Source organism: Dipodomys merriami, unplaced genomic scaffold, assembly GCF_024711535.1.
Source record: "Dipodomys merriami isolate MVZ:Mamm:240054 unplaced genomic scaffold, mDipMer1.0.p SCAF_222, whole genome shotgun sequence".
NCBI classification, from domain to species: domain Eukaryota; kingdom Metazoa; phylum Chordata; class Mammalia; order Rodentia; family Heteromyidae; genus Dipodomys; species Dipodomys merriami.
Genome location: NW_027203627.1, coordinates 1,896,349 through 1,919,710, shown reverse-complemented (window position 1 = coordinate 1,919,710; position 23,362 = coordinate 1,896,349). Strand labels below are relative to the sequence as shown.

The 23,362-nt window shown below is 38.9% G+C and overlaps 1 long non-coding RNA gene across 1 annotated transcript; it reads left to right on the top strand.

Moving 5' to 3' along the window:
- The first annotated feature begins 32 nt into the window (after positions 1–32).
- On the top strand, positions 33–23,362 carry LOC138835015 (uncharacterized). Its single transcript, XR_011374340.1, has 4 exons — positions 33–74; positions 949–1,078; positions 7,778–7,933; positions 23,093–23,362. It is a non-coding gene; the product is annotated as an uncharacterized lncRNA (long non-coding RNA).

Sequence of the window (23,362 nt, the reverse complement as noted above, 5' to 3'; positions counted from 1 at the left end):
ACAGGCCTCTGTGGACTTGGTCTGAGGATAGACCCTGCCTGGGATGACTACTTCTGGACATGAGTGGCGATTCAGTAAGATAGGATGTGACCCTCCACCACTGGGTTATTTGTGTTGGTTCATCCAGGGCCATTAGATTTTCACACAGAGGAAGTGCTGAGGGCTGATGCTGTCTTGGGTGACAAGTGTGTGATGGGAAGGACTTGGGCACAGCTGGATTTTGCTCTGTGGACACTGGGGTCAGGATGCTGAGCCTGCAGAGCTGACTGATGATATTTGTAGCAAGAAGAGGGCTGGGTCTCCTGGTGGACAAGTGCATTTCAGGATTATTTGGGGAGCTCCTCAAAGAATGTGGTGGGATTCTGATGATAGAAGCAGTGAGGCCTAAAGAGGGTAAAGGATAGGCACCTGGTGAATGACAGGGTTAACATTGATGCTGGAGGAGAACTGAGAGGCGGAAGGTCATGAAGGGAGCTGAGGAATCCTGAACTACTCATGGTCCAGTGTTCAGTGAAGAGGGTACGTGGGGAGGGAAGTAATGTTAAATTCCATGATGTTTCCATGCCTTATATTTTTTTCCTTTTGTTTCTTGGTTGTGTGTATGTGTTTGTGACTGTGTGCTGGTACCAAGGCTTTATCTCAGTGCTTTTTTCCTTAATTCTCTTTCTGTTTCCTTTTCCCTCAATTTTCTCTTTCATCTTTCCCCACCTTTTCCCCTCTCTACCATCTCTCATTCCTCCTCTTCCTCTACCTCATACTGTCTCTTAGTCTACTTTTCCTTCCCCTCATCTTCCTCTTTTCTTACCTCACATTTTCTTCCTGTTCTTAAATCTGTCTCTAACTCTGTCCATTTCTCTGTCTCAGTCTTTCTTTTTCTTTCTTTCAATTTGCATGTTCATGCCTGGTGATCTTCACTTGAGTCACACCTCCATGTCTGTATTTTTCTAGTTAATTGAAGATGGAGTCTTCTCAGACTGGCTGTAACTGCAATCCAGGTATCAGCTTCTAGGATAGTTAGGATTACAGAGCCTCCAGCATCAAGCAATGCACTTGACTTTGCTCATCTCTTGTGGCACAGGTTGGTGTCTCTGTTGTTATGAAAGGGATTTGTGTACTTATCTGTCACTGACACACAGCTTTGTCAGTGACACATTAAAAATGGGTGTGGAAGTTAGGTGGTGTTAGTCTGCTGTGCAGAATGGACAGGGAGAGGACATGTATAGTGTAAGTGTATCAACTATCAACACCCTTAGAATATCAGAACATGTGCACACTCAAGGACATGTGCACCCCCATTTCCTAGTGAAACAGCATGATTGAATAGCAGCTTCCTTCTATCTTTAGCAAGATGTCTCAGAAGCACACAAGCAGATGGCTGCTCAGGAATTCCTCTGGAAATCAGCCTCCTTCAAACCCAACCTGATGTGCACGTCGAGAGGGAATTAGGAAGGAAAATGTGCTCTTTTCTTCCTTCAAGTTCAGCTCTCAATGCAGAGCTAGATGTGTCAGAAATGATCTCCTCTTAGTGATGTAGAGACTTCCAGGAGACAAGGCCTTGCTGCCCCAATAAGTGCAGCTGAGGCTCAGAGTGAGGGAGTGGACTTCAATTCACATCTGTGGGTTTGGCTTATGAGGCTAGTGTCTTGTATTCCTAGTGCAGTAGAGAGTGTGCCTCATTGCCGCTGTGATTTCAGTGTTGGGTTGCATTGTGGAGATTGGGGAGAGGGGCAGTATGCCAAGCAGGAGGCAAGTCATTTTATGATTCCATGCCAGCCTTGTCTTAAGGGGCAAGATGAGTTTTCTGTCCAAAACTAAGGTCTACCTTTGACTTTTCAATGGATGGTCTGATGCACAGGCATGCTAGAACACCTTTATGGAACAGCTGCAGTTCATTTGGCTCAGCAGGTGAAGGAGACAGGACCAAAAGTTGGCCCAGAGAATGAGGCTACCACCGCTTAGCCAGAATATCACACAGACCATTATGAAGGCTTCTAGCCAGCAGGACTGGATCAGGGCTGGAGGAAAGACTTGGAAGAACTGAAGAGGGATGAGCCAATGTGGGATGGAAAGGCTTCCCAGAGGAGGAGCAGGGGAGCTGGTGTGTGCATTCCATCTCCATGTGTGAGATTGAGGCACAAAAGGCTTCAGGCAAAGGATATGGAAACACAGGTGAGGAGACCATGAGGCAAGGGTGAGAAGGGCTGTGGAGGAGAATCTTGAGAAAGTAGTGGGAAAGAGCTTTGACCATGTGCAGCAAGATACTTGTCAAATAAGTGTGTGAGGGAATCAGTAGGCCTTCATTCAATGGATATTTACTGAGTGACCACAGGGTGAGAGACATCATGCTGAAGACTTACACAATGCTGGGAATAGCACAAAAGTATCTCTCCTTGTGAGTTTTAACTCAAGCATGGAGAATGACATTACCCAGATTTACAAAAGTAATAAACAGAATACATCAGAAGGAAGATGTAAGGAAGAAAGAGTGAGTAGGATGAGTAGTGGGAATACTGTGTGTTTGTATGCTTGTGTGTGTGTGCATGCATGTGCATAAGGTTGTATTTTTGAGCAGGGTATCATAAAGTAGACCTTTTTGGTGGGGGGGTGGGGATGGGACAGGATGTGGGAGTGAGCAGCTGGGTGTCTGGGGAAGAGCATTCTAGGCAGTAGAAATAGCAGCTACTTGAGAGAATGAGTTAGGAATGTCATTTGTGTCCAGGATTTGGAGATTAGCCAAAGTAAAAAAATGAAAGAATGAAAAGAAAGGAATGAAGAAAAGAAGGGAGAAAGGAAGCCTGGCATAGGTGGCTCCAACCTTTAATCCTAACTAGTCAGGAAGCTAAGTCCTGAACATCGTGGTTCTCAGCCAACTCAGGCAGGAAAGTTCATGAGACTCTTATCTCCAACAAGTTACTTAGAAAAAGCCAGAAATTGCCCTGTGGCTCAAATGGTATAGAGCATTAGTCTTGAGCACAAAGAGTCTCAGGGACAGTGCCCTGGTCCTGAATTCAAGCTCCAGGACTGGCAAAGAAAAAAGAAAGGGAAAAGAGAAGAGAGAAAGTAAAAAAGATTGGTGAAAAAAAAGTTTTAGAATCAAAGGAACTTTTCAGTCTGATCCAATCTGATCATACATTACTGTAGTTTTAAAGAGAAGTAGTGTTTGCCCAGAGTTTTGTAGTCAGTGACGATCAGCATTCAGGATTATAGAGTACACTTTTAACTTTTAATCCACTATTTTCTCTGAGAATATTTCTCAGTTTAATGCTTCCATTGGTCCCAAAATAGATGACATTATATATTGCTCTGCTTATGCATTCTAGTTTTGTGCTCAGCTTTATTTATGTATTTTTTGTCGATCATGATCTCTGGGCCTGAGCGCTGTCCCTCAGCTCTTCAGCTCAAGGCTCTACCACTTGAGCTAAGGGCACCACTTCTGGTTTTCTGGTGATTTGTTGGAGATAAGAGTTTCACGGACTTTCCTACCCAGGCTGGCTTTGAATCACAATCCTCAGATCACAGCCTCCTAAGTACTAGGATTACAGGCGTGAGCCACCGGCGCCCGGCCTCAGTTTTATCTTTGAAGTGAACATTTAAATAGAAAAAAAATCCTTTTCAAGTTGTTCTACCTTACTAAAGAATAAGTTTACCTTATTAAAGGATAAATTTAGTTAATGGAAGCCAATTTGGAAATAAGGAAGAACCGGTTGTTGAACAGGATAATGAAGAAACTTAGCTCCCAATTTGACCTCTAGGTTTTGGATACTTTTTATTGTATGGCAAAATTTTGATCTTGACTATTTTATTACTGTCTCCTTTGTAACCCCATTTGAAACTTGAAAATGATCTTTTGTAATACCAATCTCTTTCTATGAGAATATCTAGAACATAAAAGTTGGTCATTTTTCAAATTATTTTTTTAAGCTGGTCATTTTAAAAGAACCATAGTTGGAAAGCCTCCTTGCTTCATGAAATACCTCAATTCTGAAGATTACATTTTGAAAAGGTTTGGAATATTTAGATGGGTGCAAGTGGCTTATGTTTGTAATTCCAGCTACTATAATTGTGGCTACAAAGCCAGAAGTGGAGATATGGCTCAAATGGTAGAGCATTAGCCTTGAACAAAAAGGTTCGCAAGAATGGGGGTGGCTCTGAGTTCAAGTCCTAGAACTGGCAAACCAAAAAGTTCGTAAATTAAACTACTGGCAGTTTAAAAAGCCTTACATATTGTGAAGTGGCCAGTTTATTAGATTTATCAGATCTAACAATACATTGTCTTTCTGTGTCCTGGGAGTCTCCAAGAATTGTATTAATAACTATTATGGAGTTAACAGAGCCTTTTGGAACCAGAAAAGCCTAGAGACAAGCTCTTCTTTTGGATACAGATTCCATGTTCTAATTAGAGCCAATGGGCTAGGATTTCTGTTCTCTTGGACAATGTTTAGGGTACTTCCAAGACAGATAGCTAAGCCTCACTCTACTTTATTCAGTGGCATTTATGCAATGTATTTCCTCATTACTAAATTTATGGAATGCATATATTATAATCTAATGTTTGTGTATACTCTCATCTTTATAAATTACAACTGATATTTGTAGGTTGGACACTCGTGGCTCACACATGTAATTCTAGCTACTCAGGAGGCTGAGAGCTAAGGATAGGTGTTCAAAGCCAGCCCATTCAGGAAAGTTCAGAAGACTCTTATTGCCAATAAGCTACTCAGAAAAAGCTGGAAGTTGCACTGTGGCTCAAGTGGTAGAGTGCTAGGCTTGAGCACAAAGAGGCTCAGGGACAGCACCAAGCCCAGAGTTTAAGCCCAGGGTTGGGGGAAAAAAAGCTAAAGGATAGTGTGTACGCCATAAGTTCAAGCCCTGGTTACACACACACACACACACACACACACACACACACACACACACACTCACACACACAAACACACACGAGGTTCCAGGTAGAGAAGGCTGTTTAAACTACACACACACACACACACACACACACACACACACAAAAGAGGTCCCAGGTAGAGAAGGCTGTTTAAACTACACACACACACACACACAAGGTCCCAGGTAGAGAAGGCTGTTTAAACTAAGATTGACCACAGTATATGAAGAGCCATAAATGGAATACTTTGTTATTGCATATTTGTTTTTGTTTTCAAATAATTATTTAATTAGAAATATTCAGGCCAAGTGGGTAGCATGGAGAGCTGATACAGATATTTGGATATTACAAGATCCAATGCAGGTCTAAATTCGACCTGGATTTTTTAGACCGATTAACTGTCTACATTAATTTAATTTATTAAATAGTGTCGTGTTCTGCTTTGAAGTGTATAAGCACAACTACAAGAGTGTTTCTGCTGTATTCTGAGTAGATATTTTCACAAAGTGTAGTTTTTAATTTCTTTAACATTTGACAGTGTTTGTGGCAACCACTTTTCCAATAATAACTACAGTGAACACGTCTTTACTACTTTCCAGGCTGGGAACCACACAAACGAAAAGGTTATACTTTCAAAAAAAATAATACATTTTGACCTGATGTAAAGTTTTCCCTAGTCCTGTCTTATTCTACATACACCAAGCAATTATTCTCTAGCTCCCATCATCTAGGAATCCCACATTCAATGCAATACTGATCATATGATTGCTCAGGAACAATTAGATTAAAGGGATAGGGAAGGGCATGGAATGGTGTTGTTTTCTACTCTCCATTTCCTGGAGGTTGGTGGGTAAAGGCTAAAGATTTCAATCCCCCAATGTTTTTTTAATCACATAGCTATCTAGGGTTTCTACTCTAAGCAATTGCACTAGCATAAATTCAGGTGTTGTTGAAATAAATTCATTATAAATAAAAAGACATTCATATCACTCAGGAAATTCTGAGATTTTTAGGAACTCTGTTCCAGGAATCAAGGACAAAGATCAAACATATTTCTTCTCATACTAATACATATCGCTCTGAGCACTAATTTTACCTATGACTCCATAAAAAGCATACTGTTGCTATACACATTTGATATCAGAAGCAGTAAGTGATTTGCGCATAACCATAAAATTCATAGGTAGTAAGATTTTTAATTTAATTAATCTACCTTTGAAAAAAAGTGTAAAAATCGCTCTCTCTCTCTCTCTCACTCTTTCTCTCAAATCTTCCCCCCTCCATGAGTGGCATGGCCCCTCCTGTTCCTTCACAAGGTATTCTTTTCCTCATCCTCTAGCCCACAGAGCAAACAGGAATGTTGCTCTGGCTGACATGTCCAGCAGTGGTATAACATATTCATTCAAAATCACTTCCAGCAGACATTTCTGTTTTCTACAAACAAATGAGTGAGTATTTGCAAGTTTGATTTTTGTCCCTCTACTTTGTCACAGAATGACAACTTCTTCATATCTGGTATGTCTAGATGGACTAAATGTGGTCTTTGAAAAGGTTTGGAGAACTTGAGAGAAGGCTTTTCATATCAAATCCACAGTGAATCTTCAGGGGATTCTGGTGGGCATATGTGGCTGTCACTCTAGTATTCCTTGGATGGCACCAGCACTACTGTCTTGGCCATGAAATATTGCACAGGCTGTCATCCAGGACTTCTAGTTTCACCCCAGTTGTCTAGGGCCAGCAGTTCTCACTGCACCTCAGTCTTTCTCTCTTTTTCTCTACCTTCCTTCCTTCCTTCCTTCCTTCCTTCCTTCCTTCCTTCCTTCCTTCCTTCCTTCCTTCCTTCCTTTCTTCCATCCCTCCTTCTCTTCCTCTCTTCCTCCCTTCTACCCCCTCCTCCTCTTCCCCCTCCTCCTCCTTTTTTTTTTTTTTTGGTGCCAATCCTGGGTGCTCTCTCTGGGCTTCATTTTGCCCAAGGTTAGCACTCTACCACTTGAGCTACAGTTCCACTTCTGACTTTTTCCACATAGTTCATTAAAGTTAAGAATCTTAAGGACTCTCTTGCCCTGACTAGCGTGCAATTGTGATCCTCAAATCTTAGTCTCCCGAATAGCTAGGATCAAAGCCTGATTCACTAGTCCCAGCTCCATCCAGAGTTTAGTGTTGCACCCAGTGTAAGAAAAAGTCTTTTCTATACAAGTACAGTAGTTTGTTTCCTTTGTTAATCTTAGGAGAATTTTTTTGTTTTTGAAGGGTTTTGATTTTGCCTAGGTGGCTTGGGTCTTGTTAATCATATTTTAGTTTTCCTGAGCACTTTAAGACATCCTGTTTAAAGCTCCTTGAAGTGTAATTACATCCTGCTAATTAGGCCACATACTTTTGCAGATTGTGAACCTGAACTCAGCCAATGTGAGCAGAGGGGCAGGGCTTGCTTGGTTAGCTCTGTGTGCTTGCTTGCCAGATGCCTGTCTATGACTTACCCTTTTGCAGAAGTAAACTTTGCTTTGCAGATTTCCTTTCTTTCCTATGCGACACTCTGACATCCAGAGCTATTTCTAACACTATTTTTCTGGGACTTCGAGTTGTTCTGCTGTCATCAAGGGCTTCTCATTGAACTCCAGTTATCTGGAGCTTCGTGGTATATTCCCTACCTCTTGCATCAGACAGGCATCATCCATCAACGGGGATCTCATGGTTGCACCTGCCAACATCGGGCTTGTTGTTGCAACTGCCATCCTCTAGGGCTTCTCACTGCACCCTAGTCATCCGGGTCTTTGTGATGCATCCACCATCATCCGGGGCTTCTCCTTGTACCCACCACCATCAGGGCCTTCTTATGATGCCCGGGTTTTGTGGTGTATCTGCCATCATCAGGGATTTCTTTTCTGCCACCATCAGGGCCTCACGTGGCACCTGACATCATCTGGGACTTGGCTGACCTTCCAGGACTGTTAAGACCTTCATCTGCCCTTGTTATGGGCTGAAATCTTCTTCTCTGGGACAAGGAGAACACCCCAGGCAATGCATCAGCGAGCTCCCAACCCAAGAATGCCGGTGAGTTTTCTAGGTCATCCGCCTTCTCTGTCCTCCATCTCCGGAAGGCCTCTGCTGTTCTTCTCACCTTGCCAGCCCTCGGCAGCCCATGGACGCCATGTTGTCAGCAGTCTGGTGGGGCCCTCCCCTGGGCTAGGCAAGGAATAGAGGGCTCCAGGATAGAGGTTGAGGTCTGTCCCTGTGTCTCCAGTCACCCTACAAAGGCCTGTCCATGGGTTATCCTGTGGAGGGCCTGACCAAGGATCCCTGGGGAGCTCTGCTGAATGCTTGTCCTTAGTCACTCTGCTGTGGCCTTTCCCAGGGTCCATAGCTCACATCCCAGGATCGCTGGTTCACGGCTGCAGGCCTTTGTTCCTGTTCCTGTATTTATCCTGCATTCCCAGGCTTATCCAGAGGCCAGAGAAACCTGCTGCCAAGGGCCCCTTGGGAGCAGGTCTGGCACAGTCCCTCTGTCCTGATCCATCTCACCCTGCTCTTCCTTGGTACATAAAGAAGCTATTGACTTTTTGAGTGCTGGTGTTATATCCTGCTATGGTTGCCAAAAATAGTTATAAGATGTGGGGGAATATTGGTGGAATATTTATGGCCTTTTAAATATAGGCTATTACTTGCTAATAGAGATAATTTGAGTTCTTCATTTCCTATTTGAGTTATTTTTTTTTAATTTCTCTTGTTTTATTGCTTCATCTAGGAATTCCAACACTGTATTGAATAAGAGTACTTAGAGAAGTTGCCTTTTCTCATCTGATTTTTAGGGGAAATGATTTGTTTTCCTCATTTAGTATGATCTTGGCTTCAGCTTTGTTGTATTTAGCTTTTGTTAAGGTAATTTCTTTTTGTGTTATTTCAGATGTGCTTTACACAGAATAAGCCTCAATTGCTTTCTATTCCCTGGCTTTCTCAATCTCCTAGTGATGAACAGCTTTCATTGAAGTTCTTTATGTCGTTATTATAAACAGTTGTACTTTTTCCATCTTTTCATTTTCTTATGAAAAATTATACTAAGCAAAGTAACAAACTAACCCAAAGTTAACAGGTTGCATGTGGTAATTAGAATGTGCCTATAAATCTACAAGTAATCCCAATGCATAGTAAAAGACTGGTAATTGCACTTGGACATTCACAAAGGAGGATATTATTAGGAGAGGATTGCAAAAGCTCAATGGCTATGTGTGATTATATAAAATGATACTTATAGAAATGAACTCCAAGAAATGGAAGCAAGAGATTTTTATTGTACTGTTTGGTGTTCTATTTTTTCTTTTTGTCCTTTTTTTCCCCTGTTGGTTTATTCCCTTCTGCTGCTGTTTTTGATTTCTGTACCCTTTTTCTTATGTAAAGTTTACCTGACTTGGTGAGGGGAAGGGGAAAGACAGAAATGATGGGACATAAGATGAACCAATTCAGCAGTGAAACCCAGTAGATGCTATATTGGAATGAACTATACAACTTGGAGAGGGGGAATAAACATAACCTAAAATTATTCGCCATCATTTTTTTCTTTTACCTCCCTTTCCCCTTATCCTTCTACATAATTAGAATCATGTTATAAGTGTATGTATATATATATATATATATATATATATATATATATATATATACATACATATATATATATGGGAATATAGACATATGTATATAGACAAAAACACACAATGCTGTCTTTTTTCGCTTGACTTGCCTGGCTCAAAATGATGTTTTCCAATTCCATTCATTTTCCCTTCCAAAGGGCATTTCATATTTTTTATGGATGTATAATATTTGATGGTATATGTACAATATCTGTTGTATTAATTCAGAGGATTTAGTCATTTGGCTATTGCAAATAGGACTAAAATAAACAGTATCTGGCATGCAGATGGTTTTCTTGATTCACACTAATTTGGATATATGCCTAGTAGTGGGTTGGCAGAGTTAGGAGATAGTTCTAGTTTTACTTTCTTGAGGAAGCTTCATAATAATTTTGGTTACACTAGTTTACATTCCCACCATCAATGTTTGAGGGTCTTTTCCCCCTGAATACTTACCAGCATTTGTTGTTTGCTTTTTTGATGATTGTCATTGTGACTGTGGTGAGATGGAACCTTTGAGGTTTCCTTAGGACTTTTAACTCATGTTTCCTTTATAGCTAAGGATGTTAAAATACTTTTTAGATTTCTTAATCTGGAAACTGTTCAGTTTTCTTACCCATTAATTCGTTGAATTATTTATTCATTTTCTGTTTATTTTTTTCAGAGCTTTGTATATTCTGGACATTTACTCATTTACCTGAATAGCTAGTGAATATTTTCTCTCATTCAGTGGACTGTTTGTTTTCAGTGGATTGTTGCTTCTACTGTACTTAAACTTTTTAATTTGGTGCAGTCCCACTTGTTACTGTTCTTGTTTTCTGGGTAAGTGGAATCTTACTCAGAAAATAATTAGATGTGCCGCTTATCTTCTGGGGAAATCTCTAGACTTTCCTGTAGTAGATTGAGAGTTTTAGATCATATTTTTGAGATTTTCAGACTATGTGGAATTAATTTTTGGAGAAAGTGAGAGATGTCAACTTTCAGTGTCCTTCAAGTGGATAACCAGTTTTCTTAGCACTATTTGTTGAGGATGCGATTGCTTTCTACTGCACGTTTTTCGTTTCCTTGTTGAAAATTAGGTGATTGTAGCTGTGTGGTTTTGTTCCTGGTCTTCTTATTAAGGTTTATTAGTATTTGGGTATATTTTTGTGCCAGTACCAATCTGGTTGTATACTGTGTTTCTGTAGCATAATTTGAAGTGTGTTTTCCGGATACCTGTAACATTCTTCTTAAAAATTTAGGCTTACTTTTGCTATTTTTTAAAAAATGTTTTCATTTTTTTAAACATTTATGATTTTGCAAGATAACAGTAAAATATTGCTTTCAGTATTTTACTAATTGGCACCATATGCCTTTTAAAGCTAACTGGAACATTGTTTCACTGTAAATGAGTGTAAAATAAAGATGATTATTTCTAATATCCAATCATGTGATCAGTTATGAATTAAATCACTATTTTTGGCTCTATGTAAGATGTGTAGGGCCGTGCAGGTGCTGTGGGCGGGAGTGCAGGGAAGGCGAAGAAGGGGCCAAGCAGGCCAAGGGATGGGCTCCCACTCCCAAGGCCACCAGCACTGTGCCTGCTGGGTTTGGCTGCCTCCTGCTGCAGTGCTCAATACCCAGGCTCAATTGCTCGCCCACTCCCTGGCTCTTAGGCTCCCTCAACCTGGACCTGGCTGCCTGTTGCAGAGCTGCAAGGCGGCCGGTGCCCTGGCTGGAGCTGCTACCTGCAAGAGAAGGCAGCAGAGGCCGGCTTGGCAGGCAGCTTGCTCTCCCACTAGCCCTCAGTTCTGCACTCTGTGCTCAGCTTTCACCCTGCTGTTCTCTCTTCTGGCCTGGCATAGCCACTACAGCCCATGGCTGCCTCCCTCCTCTTCCCTTCCCTGCCTCTCTTCCCCCTCCTCTCTTCCCTCTATCCTGCTCCACCCCCTGTCCCTCCCCTGCTTCCTGTCCTCATTTCATCCCCTTCCCCCTCTTCTCCTTAAAGGCTAATGAAGTCTTCTTATTCATAATAATGTCAGTTTCTGTCACCTATCTATCTTATGGCTGTCTGTCAATTTTCTTTGTGCCCGACTTCACTGGATTTGGACCCTTTGTTTTGGGAAGTCCCGTGCAAAACCTGCCTTCTATGGACAGAGCTGAAAGTTCCAGATGTTCTTCATCTTGCTTTATAGTCCTACCCAAAGTCCGGTGTGCATGGTTTACAGTGCTGGGGTGCCCACCTATTGCTCTATGACCTCATTTCTATTTTGGCCTTAGAAGCTGCCTAGCTTCCTTTATAATGGGTATTTTGCTAGCAATTATCTTCATATTTATACTTCACAGTCAGTATCCTGTTATTTTGGAAGCTACCAAATAATCCTTCAAAATGTTCCTTTCTTTTTTAAACTGTCTGGGATCATCCCCCTCCGCCCCCCCCCCCCCCACACACACACTAAGAAACTACAAAGGCTAGGAAACTTCTCAGCTCATTTCTTTAGGAAATGGAATATCTAATTTCTCTCAGGACAGTGAGTATTTCCAAGGAGCCTAGGATTTTAGTCAAGAAAGAATTTTTTGGGGGGTGGTCCGGTCTTGGGGCCTGAACTCTGGGCCTGGGCGCTGTCCTTCACCTCTTCAGCTCAATGCTAGTGCTCTACCACTTGAGTCACAGCGCCACTTCCGGCTTTTTTTCTTTTTGCCTATGTGGTGCTGAGGAATCGAACCCAGGACCTTATGTATGCAAGGCAAGCACTCTACTACTGAGCCACCTTCCCAGCCCCGAAAGAATTTTGACGATAACCTTGTCAACTGCATATATTGATCTATTATGCTTATAGTAGCAATAGCCTTGGGATATATAGCTATGGAATATTGGGAAATTCAGTTAATTAGTTGGAGGGTGGTGTGTATATGTGTATATGTAGATATTTGTTTGCATAAATGTGTATATAGAAACATAGATGGCCTCTAATGTGAAAGAGTTGAATTTACTCATATCCAGAATTTTTGGACTTCAGTTCCTAATTATGAATTCTCATTTTCAGTAGTTACAAAATGCTGAATAAATATAAATAATAATTAAACCTTCATAGAATCATAAAAGAAGTGAATTTATAGTTTTCTTCTGAGAGTTTAAGTTTATAGGATGTTTTGATAGATCAGTAGCAACAGATATCCAGTTGTAATTTTATATATGAAGGGACATTGGTTGCTCAGGTTCATACCTTATCACAAATTAGCTTTTACCAATATTATAACTTTCTAAGTCCCTTCGTTATAGTTTCTTAATTCAAGAAAGAAATAACTTAACCCCTATTAATAGAGAATGTATGTTTGTGATAACATTTTCTATAGCTTTTCAAAAACTTATATTAGGTAAAACTGTTTGTAAGGTCATTGTAATTCATAAAGTCAGTAAACTTTAGATATTTATGTTTGAATACTTTTTTTGCACTTCAATGGAAGTTGCAGAAACATAACTGTACAGAGTATTTTAGTGTTATATAGGGCTGTATCCAATTTATATATTTTAGAGATGAGAAATTAGAGATAGATAAGAGGCCTAAGGCCCTGTGACTGGCCTTCAGTGTAGATCTGACACTAGAACCTTGTGCTTATTATGGTTAAGATGATGGTTCTGTTGATTATTGTGGTGATCCAGAATGTTCAATGATGCAATTTTGACTATCTCTTGTTCAGTGTAATTTTTGCTTTGGTAAGCGTATTTAGGATTCCAGAAAAAAAATTAGAGAGGGGTTTTGTTTTGTTTTTTATTTTTGTGAGTCGTGAGGCATGAATTTAGGGCCTGGGCAATGTCTCTGACCTTCTTTGCTCCAGGCTAGCACTCTAAACTTTGAGCACAGATCCACTTCCGTTTTTCTGGTGTTTAATTGGAGAAAAGAGTATCATGGCTGCCCTGGCTGGCTTTGAACTGGGATCCTAGATCATGAGTAGTTAGAATTTGTGAGCCACCCATGCCTGGCTCAAGAGAGGTTTGTTTTGTTTTGTTTTTTAATTTATTAGTATCCATTAGTTACACAAGAAGAATTTTGGTGTGACATTTCTGTACATGTATACAATGTGTCCCAATCACAATCTCACCCTAAGAGAAATAGTTTTCAAAAAACAGAACTGAGTACTTTAATGCTGGAAGCTATGATTTATTCTGGTATATAGGTTTAGATTTAGGCTTTGAGTTTCTACATTTTGTGTCTATTAATATTATATGGAAATGTAGGACTGACTTAAGGTCTTCTCTTCTTAAAAAATTGATCAAAACATTAATGTCATAGAGTGGGTGGTGAGATCATTTAACCGGTGTTCTGATTAAGAGTCTGTTATTACCCAGACACTAGGGTTTATGCTTTAATACTAGCTACTCAGGTGGCTGAAATCTGAAGACCACAGTTCAAAGCTAGCATGGACAGGAAGATCCATGAAACTCTTATCTCCAATTAACTATGAAAAAGTTGAAAGTGGAGCTCTGGCTCAAGTGGGAGAGCATTAGGTTTGAGCAAAAAAGCTGAGAGGCAGTTCCCAGGCCCTGATTTGAAGCCTCATTAATGGCACATGCACACGTTTGTACATAAACACACACACACTAAACACACACACACACACAGAGCCATTATTGATTTTGCAAATGCAGTGCAGTCCTCTCTTCTTGACTGGCAGATTTTTGACATAATATTTTATAGTATATTTAATAATCCTGATATTTATTTAAAGCAGAAAAGCAAATCTTCAACTTTATAATGGCTTACTAAGAGTTATGAGATCACAGTGATATGTTCTGAAAATAATACCAGATGGAGATCAAATCAAGGAAGCAGAGATAAGACTCCCACTGACAATGAGTACTGAAATGATTGTGTGGATATACTTGTAACTAAGATTCAGCTGATCTGGTTTCTTAGATATTCTCTACCTCTTTCTGTATTTCACTATGATCTCTTCCCAATTTTTGTCTTCTTTTTCATTTTCTGCCTTGATATGTTAATACTTTGTTTTTCTTCAGTGAAAAGCTATTGGATCTCCTTTTAAACAAAAAAATACATGGTTTTATGTAGGTTTTACATTTGACATCTTAAAGTTTCTAGTTCTCTGGAGTTAGAATAATAATAATTCAAACGCTGAAATAGTTTTGAATAATAAAAAATACTGTTCTTCCTTACAGATACTGAATTCCCAGTACTGTTTTGGGGTATATTTCACAGCAGAAGAATGGTTTTCAATACTCAACAGAATCAGCTTTGCTCTGAGAACTTTTTCCCTGTGTTATTAATTTCACATCGTTTGGATATGTCAGAAGCACTGCCTAATTACAGACTGTGAACACGATTTATGTATTTGTGTTAATTAGAATACAGAATAACAAGAATATTAAAGAAGGTAAAATAAGTGGGCATTTTTGATTGTCAGAAAACTTTACATTATATAAAAATATTTTTAACAAATGTTTTTTTTTTTTTTGGTCGGTTGTGGGGCCTGAAACCTGGGCCTGGGCGCTGTCCCTTAGTTCTTCAGGTGAAGGTTAGCACTCTACTACTTGAGCATCAGCCCCACTTTCGGCTTTTTCTGCTTATGTGGTGCTGAGGAATTGAACCCAGGGCCTCATGCATGTAAGGCAAGCACTCCACCACTGAGCCACCTTCCCAGCCCCAAATGTTTTGTTCTTTAATATGCTAGTTACCCCATTGCTCTGTTATAGTTCTATACAGTTATGGGGAAGAAAAATTTATAATAATGATACTCTGAAATAAGGTTGCTAACTCCTTTTTGGGGGGGGGGCTGGTCCTGTGGCTTAAGCTCAGGCCCAGAGGCACAGTCCCTTAGATTCTTTTGCTCAAGGCTAACATTCTACCACTTGAGAGTCACAGCTTCACTTTCAGCTTTTTTGGTAGTTTATTGGAGGTAAGAGGCTCATCGACTTTCCTCCCTGGACTGGCTTCAAACCAAGATTCTCAGATCTCAGCCTCCTGAGTAGCTATGATTATAGTTATGAGCCACCAGTACCCTGCTCAGGGTTTCTAACTTCTTTGAAAACAAATGTTTTTTTAAAAAATCTTTTTAAAATAAGGAAACTTTAAAAAATTTACACCATTATATGAAACTATCATAATAATATAGGTGGAAAAAGTAAAGTTGTTTGCTGTGGTATATGTATCATGGTAGTGGAGAGGTCAGGCCTGACTTGCTTGGGCTGCCTATAATGACTCTCCCCCAATCCTGGATTCCCTGGCTTCATTTTAGTACAACATATTTAAAACACTGAAAAAATATATATGTAAAATGTATGTTGAGAGTCTCTACTAACTGCAGTAAAATTCTTCACTTTTAGACCTTGCTAAAAATAGAATATTACCTGAGTAGTGCATATGTTATATGAGTTCATTCATTTATGATTACATTTGGTGGGAATCAAGGTCTCCGGTAGAATTATCACTGGGTAACAATATTTCCTATACAGGTTTAGAGATCACATCTGAAAGAGAATTTCAAAAGGATTTTTCGTTGAAGCAGCTAATATATTAGCAGGTTTTTCAACATAATTCAACATATATGTATTGTATGTCCATGGTATACAAGGCACTGAATTATCTCTCAAGAATACAGAAAAGGAAGAAAACAGATTTTGTTCTCACAGAGTTTATGGTTTGATAGCAGAAGAGGAAATTTTATCCTTGTATGACTTTCCCAGATCACAAAGTCATAGAAGAAATTTAGTTCTTAGTTTCCTTTTTATTCTACATATGAAAAAAAATTGAAGTGATTTTTTTTCTCTCATTTATTGTCTTTGGCGGTGCTGGAGATTCAACATAGGGCCTTAACCAGGCTAAGCAAGAGCTATGTCAGTGAATTGCAAGTTTTTATGAAAAAGTTAAACATTCATACAAAAGTAAACAGAATTCTTTAGTGACCTCTCTATATCTATCTTCAATCAAATGTGGGAAATTCTGTTCTGTCCTCTACCTTTCACACTAATTGATACTGAATCAAATCTCAGACATATGACTTTACCTGGAAACCTTCATGGTGCAACCAAAAATGACAGGACTCTACAAAAAACAGAATAGTTATTACTCTTAGCAGCTAACAGCAGCATCTTAATGCCATTTAACATGCTGACATTTTTCTTATAAATGACATAAATACACCCCAATAATTGTTTGACACCTTTTAATCTTTGTAGGTTCACCCCCTGCATCTTTTTTCTTCCTAGTTTTGGTTTGCCCTTTAGAATTTTCCATGCCCAGATTTTCTCTATGATTGTTCTCTTAGTGTTTCATGGTATAGTTTAATAAATTCTTCTGCCTTGTTTATTTTCTGCAAATTGATAATTAAGTTTTCAAGGTTTTATCCAATTATGGTTAGACTATTTTGGTTATATCTACCTCATAGGTTAGGAGGTGGCCCTCCATCCTCAGTATAAGAAAGATACAGACTTACAAGGTCTGGTTGTGCCTCTGCCTTTCTGACTCTCTCTCTCTGTGTCTTTCTAACATGAGAAAAATGGTGGTCAGTGCATAGATACATTAAATCATTAAGGGCTGCCCAATGGTGATGTTATAATTCTATGATCTCTTTCATTTGCTGAGTGTCCAGAATACATTTATAAAGAGAAACATGCACTGTTTGCTTAAAAACACGGTTGTAATTTGTGTAGTTAAAGAAAGACCAAGCTAGGCACTGGTGCCTCACGCCTGTAATGCTAGCTACTCAGGAGGCTGAGATCTGATGATTGCGGTTTAAAGCCAGCCTAGGAAGAAAAGTCTGTCAGACTCTAATCTCTAATAAACCACCAGAAAACTGAAGTGGAGCTGTGGCTTATGTGGGTAGAGCACTAGCCTTGAGCTGAAGAGCTCAGGGACAGTTTCCAGGCCCAACAGACCATGACCAACAGAAAAAAAAGGGAGGACAGATATTTTATTTTTGACTTTTATTGGCAAGTTTTCAAAATGATGTACTTCTCTATTATTCTTCAAAAGGAAAAAAAAGAAAAGGCTCACCACATCGCCTTAATTATGATGGCTAATTGTATGCATCAAGTTGAGTGGGCTAAAGATTTCCAGATAGCTGACAAAGCTATTTTTGGGTGAATATGAGGATGTTCACATGAGAGATTAGTATTTTGATATGTAGATTGAGTAAAGATCACCTTTTTTTTATGTTTATTTTATATTTTATTTTTAGTGTATTTTTAGTATGTTAAAGTAGTTGTGTTAAGGAATTGCCGTTCAACAAAGCAATATATGAGTACAATGCATCTTGATTAATATCATCCATTTCATCATTTCCCCATCCCTCCCAATTTCACCCCTTTCTCAGTTTTGTAAGATAAACATTGAATTTTATGACTGCATTCTTCCCTGTTCTTCATTTGTCTAGCTCCCTTTCTTTGATCCTTTTCACTTTTGAATACTCGTTTCCTGTTGTTTATTTTGTTGGACTGTGAGTCAGCCTTTCTTAGCAATTACACTCTGAGTTCATTCCTGATTCTACCAGATTTTGGCTGATACATTTGTGTATATTTGCATAACATTGAAGATGTTTACTTATATTTATAAATGAATTCTAGCTTTCATATATGAGAGAAAAAATACATCTTTGACTCCCTGAGCCTGATTTCTTTTAGTATGATATTTTCTAGGTCTTTCCATTTTTTTGCAAATGATACAATATTATTCTTTCTAAAGGATGAGTAAAATTTAGTTATATAAATTTCTTTACCCATTCATCTATTGAGGGCCACCTGGGCTGATTCCATACCTTGGCTGTGGTGAACAGTGCTGCAATAAACATGGTTGTGCAAGTGACTTTACTGTATCCTAGTTTGTAATTTTTAAGAATAGAATTGCTGGATTTTACTGTAGTTCTTTGAGGATCTTCCATATTGTTTTCCAGTGTAGTTGAACAAGTTTACACTCTTACTAACATTGTACTAGAGTTACTATTCACTCACATCCATACTAGAATCTGTTATTATCTGTATTATTGATGATGTCCAACTACTAATAACAGGCTGGTCTATGGGTCTTCATCTTCCTGCCTCTACCTCCAGAGTTGGGATTTCAGGTGAGTGCCATCATGCCCAAATTGTTTCCTATTTTAGAACTGTCAGGTTTCTTTTTTCTTTTTTTTTATTGTGAAAATATTGTACAGAAGGGTTAAATTAATGAGTACATTTCTTATCAAGCATTGTAGCCTCCTCCTTTGTTTCCCCTTCCCAGCCCTTCCCATCCTCCTCCCGCCCCCCCAATCCTCCCCGCGCTGCCCCCCCACCAAAGTTGTAAAGTTCGTTTTCGACATAACGACTTGTATATCTCATTGTTGCAATGGGTCCACCTGTATCCCTATTTAAATGATTTGTTTTTCCCCTTCCCCTCCACTAATTATACCAACAGCAAATACAGTGAAAGCAGGGATTATACTGTGGGGGACGGACATACAAAGCAACAAAGAAATAATCTTATGAATGTGTTAGTAACAATCACATGAAAGAAAAAATTTGAATACATATCTTAGGGTTCATTTTCCTAACATCACCTTATCTGACCTTTTCTGCTTGACTCATACATATACTAGATATTGGAAATAAGGGAAAACATGGGACCTATGTTTCTTTGGGCTTGGCTTACTTCACTTAATATAATTTTTTCCAAGTCTTTCCATTTCCTAACAAATTGGGCAATGTCATTCTTTCTGATGGAGGCATAGAATTCCATTGTGTATATATACACCTCATTTTCTTGATCTATTCATCTACTGAGAGGCATCTGGGTTTGTTCCATATGTCAGCTATGGTAAATAATGCTGCAATAAACATAGTCGTGCTGGTAGCTTTAGTGTGGTCTTGTTTGTAAATATTTGGGTAAATGCCCAAAAGTGGGATTGCTGGGTCATAGGGGAGCTCTATGTGGAGTCTTTTGAGGAACCTCCATACTGCTTTCCAAAGTGGTTGAACAAGTTTACACCCCCACCAACAATGTAGTAAGGTTCCCTTCGGTCCACATCCCCTCCAGCCTCTGTTGTTATTAGAGTAGATCTGCCAGGTTTCTCTGCACATGTATTTTCCCATAATCAGTGATAGGTATCATCATTAGTTTTGCTGGTCTTGGGCTTTAACGTAGGACCTGGGTGCTTTCCCTGAGATTTTTTTACTTGAGGCTAGCACTACATCATTTGGACCCATAGCTGTTGGGAGCCGACAGTAAAACTCCAAGGTCATCTTGACCCTTGTGCTCACTTGAAGGCACATACAAGGACCTGGCTTTCATGAATAACACCAGGTGTCCGGGTTTGCCTTGCTATGTCTGTAGAATTTTCTTTACTTTCTATCAGTTGACCTTGTCTTGTTTCTTTCTGCACCCTTGTTTTTATTAAAGACTTTTCTTGCTTTTCTGCACTATGGTGACCTTAGGTTACCTCTTGACTTCTAATAGTATAAATAAGGAGAGTTAAAAATAAACGGGGCTGCAGTCTTGAGCTGCAGACCTCCCAACCCCATCCTTTGTCTTATGTCTTTATTTTTCCGTCCTCGCCCCCTAAATCAGGAGTTCCTTTCGTTGCCGGCTAGTTCCGGCACATAGCACCAATTCCGGTAGTTAATTGGAAATTAAAATCTCACAGGCTTTCCTGCTCATGCTGGCTTTGAACCATGATCCTCAGATATCAGCCCCTTGAGTAGCCAGGATTACAGGTGTGAGCCACCAGTGCCTGCCTGATATCATCATTTTTAAATGTATGCTTCTCAAAAGTATGATAAAGTGCTAACCTAGTATCTCAGAGTATGTCCTTCTTTGGAAGTAGTATTACTTAAAATTAACATGAGAGTAGAGTGGTACATTTATCAGAAATGATCAGCATCCTTAAAAGGAAAGAGAAAAATAAAGTGATACATGCAGAGAGAAGATACTAGAAGAAGATATCAGAGTGGTAAAGTGCAAGACAAGGAATGTGAAAAGTTCATGGCCACCACAAAAGCTAGAAATAAGCAGGAGGAGCAAAGTTCTGCTGACACCTTTGACTTCAGCCTTCTAATCTCCAAAACTGTGAGAGTGTTCATTTTTCTGTGTGTGTGCTGCAAGCTGCTCACTTTGTTATCCTTTGTTACAGTGACATTCAACACCAAATATAACCATCTTTACCAGTGATGTACTCTATGAACCAGTTTAATTATATAATAATAGAGGATTTTTTTTTGGTCATGAGTCTTGAACTCTGGGCTTGGATGCTGTCCTTGAGCTTTTCAGCTCAAGGCTAGTGCTCTATCAGTTGAACCACAGCACCACTTTGGTTCTCTGGTGGTTAATTGGAGATAAGAGTATCACAGACTTTCCTGTCTGGACTGGTTTTGAACCATGAATCTCAGATCTCAGCCTCCTGAGTAGCTAGGATTACAGACGTAGCTAGGATTACAGACAAGAGCCACCAGCACCTGGCTAATAGAGGATTTTTAAAAGGTAAATTTAATGTAGACTTCTTTTTGATTTTGTTGTTGCTTTTCAAATTGGAAAATAGTTTTTTGTTTTTGTTTTTTTTGGTTAGTCGTGGGGCTTAAAATCTGGGCCTGGGTGCTGTCCCTCAGCTCTTCAGCTCAAGGTGAGCGCTTTACCACTTGAGCTACAGCACCTTTTCCAGTTTTCTGGTGGTTATTGGAGATAGGAGTCTCACGGTCTTTCCTGCCTGGGCTGGCTTGAATCGGTACATACATTTCAATTGTTTGCAAAGTTGGGCATTTTCAGTTGTTGCAAAGTCTTTTTTGGTCTAGATTATTTCTCTTTGCCTCTGTCTTTTTGTCTTTGAAGTGAAATTTTAATAACTTGCAATGCTGTATATTTAGTGGAGTATTACATACAGTTCAGTTTATTGTGCTAACTTGTGACAAAATATAAACCCATTTTACTCATGTTGATGTTGTTGAGATGCATTTTTATTTTACTCCAGCATATTTATAATCTTGTGTCTCTAGCGGTCAGTGTGGCTTAAAGAAATTTTGTTCTGCTTCATTTCAGACTACATTGAATTAACATTTAGTTCAAAGCACCTTAATCACTGTGATGTTAAAAATAATGGCCAAGGGAACAGAAGTCAATTAAAATGACAACTTCTACAAACATTAACTTATACAATGATATTGATTTTGGTACATAGAAATTTTGACTGAGCCCATGGACTTTAATATTCTTGGAAATATTTGAAGTATTTTTCCCTTTATCATGGAAATTGTTACCACTTGTGTTTAAAAAATACATGAATTATTCTTCTAGTTTCCTTTTAGAAATAGATTTGTGCCTCTATTCAATGCTATTCAGATAGACACCTCTGACAAGCCATATTATTTCTTCATGAAGTTGATTTGATGCAATTATATGTATGTTTCCATATTTATGTTGTGTTTAAAGAAGAGGCATTATGAAATTCTTGGGATGTATAGACTTGTCATGGTTTAACTAGGATGCTATTGAAAAGTCTATCATAGCTCTGTCACAACTGTCTGCTTTAATATCCACCACACTTTTAAGACTTCTTTAGCTCTCTAATTTCTTCTTCTTCATCTCTTTCTGTCTTGATTTATTGGGATAATATAAAGGTGAATTGCTGATAAAATTGTAGATTTGGTTAGAATTCTTAGATGACTTCATTTATTAAATACTCTTCAATGAACACATGGTAATGGTAGGAAGAGAGGAAAGAAGACAAGTTTATATTATTTTAGGGATGGGCATCTGCAAAGTGAACAAGTGCTCCCAGGGGCCACAGCATGAACAATTTCGCATTTATTTATTCTCTTGTAAACTATAATCAAATATATGTTAGTAATTACATTAATATATAACAATGTAATATATAATATGGAATAATTACATTTGTTAGAGATTGTATTTATTTGATTGTATATGTTGTAGAACCCATTGCTGCATATTGTAGAAACAGTAAAGAAGGGCTGGCTAGAGCATCAACATGCTGAAGGCAATAGAAAGCAATATCAACTACTTGCTACAGCAACATATACTGTATACTAAGATCAAAATGATGCAGAGATTAGCATGTCTACTGTATAAGGATGACAAACAAATTGCTAAAGCATTTCATATTTTAAAATATTGCAAGTGTATATCTATATGGCAAGGAAAGGAATAATAAAATGTGTAGAGCCAAACTCTCTATTTCTAGAAGTCTGGGACCACTTAGAATATGAAGAAATGCCTATATATACTTTAATAGCTCCTAAGAGATTATTGTTTGTCTCCTTAGTCCATATGTAAGGAACTCATTTAGTGTGCAGAGCAGTTTTGTAGTTGTAGGAGATATTGTGAGATATTTAACAGAGTCCAGTTCAGAGTTTGATGCAGCATATCAGGAAGGTTCTAGAAAATACTAGAAATATGCAGAGGAGGAAGGAGCTGGAGTGATAGGAAAATAGTTAAAGGAAAGCTATTTTTCAGATCCAGTATCCTTTGAGTTCACACCCTACTTTGATTTTTATGTGTAGCCATGTAAAAGAGTTCTAGCCATGTAATATTGTCAGTCCCATGATATGTGCTATTTTCAGGCCTCATCTACAAAACTCTCCTAATCATTATCCTTTCTCTTCTTGCACTAGTGACACTGGAAGCCAAATATCAAAGTTAAGCAGAATCCGTGGCAGAATCTGTATTCCTACATCAAGAGAAGAGCTGCTTGACTATCATGAATACCTAATTTGGACTTTAGGAGAGAAGAAACAAACTTCTGTCAAGCCACTGATTTTTTAGTTTTGTTCTTCAAATCACTGTTATTATCATTATTATCTTTTTATTAATTTTGGTTTATTAGTCAAAACAATATACCTTTCTAAAATAAAACTCAGTATATCATGTTAACTGTCATGAGA